Below are 913 nucleotides of genomic sequence, written 5' to 3' on the forward strand. Positions count from 1 at the left end.
CCTCACAGGGTGTCTGTTGTGGGGAGGGAAAGGAAAAGCCGCTCTGAGACTCTGAGTGAATCCAGTCTCCTCCTCCTCCTCCTCCTTCTTCTTCAGTTTGGTGAACCAGTTTGGTGTAGTGGTTGAGTGCGCAGACTCTAATATGGGAGAACCGGGTTTGATTCCCCACTTCAACACATGCACCTGGCTGGATGACCTTGGGCAAGCCATAGTTCTGATAAGAGGTGTTCTTGAAAAACGAGCAGTTACTGTCAAGAGCTCTCTCAGCCCCACCTACCTCACAGGATGTCTGTTGTGGGGAGGGGAAGGGAAAGGAGTTTGTAAGCCGCTCTGAGACACCTTTGGGTAGTGAAGGGCCGGGTATAAATCCAATCTCCTCCTCCTCCTCCTCCTCCTTCTCCTCCTCCTTCTCCTTCTTCACCTTCTGACTCTGGGTAACCCCACAGCTGGCTCATGGCTGAAGTCCCTCTGGTGGCCCCATCAACGGCATCTGAAGGGGGAGACTCCAGTTGTAGGCTAGGGTTGCCAGCCTCCAGGTGGGGCCTGGAGATCTCCTGGAATTTCAACTGCTCTATGGGGATGCCCCCTGCATTTCCTCTCGTGCCCTCACATCTCAGACAAAGAGATCCCAAGCAGTTCCTAGACAGGCCTCTTGCATCTTTGCTTAGCTCTGTGCCACCACTGCCGGTGGAGGGAGGGCAGGGGCTGAAAACCACTAGTTAAACCGGCCTTGCCAGAGGGAACTGGTTTGGAGTACCACCAGGGGTCATTTCCTGCGGGAGCACACAGGAGCGGAGCTCCGGCAGTAAGGAGCCCAGGGGGTGGGCACATGCAACAAGCCCCACCCCCTGCTCCCAGCAGCCCTCAGTCGGGCCACGAGGAGCAAGAAGCAGCCAGGTAAGTTGCAGAGCCC

Source organism: Gekko japonicus, unplaced genomic scaffold, assembly GCF_001447785.1.
Source record: "Gekko japonicus isolate JY-2015 unplaced genomic scaffold, Gekko_japonicus_V1.1 scaffold2354, whole genome shotgun sequence".
NCBI lineage: Eukaryota > Metazoa > Chordata > Lepidosauria > Squamata > Gekkonidae > Gekko > Gekko japonicus.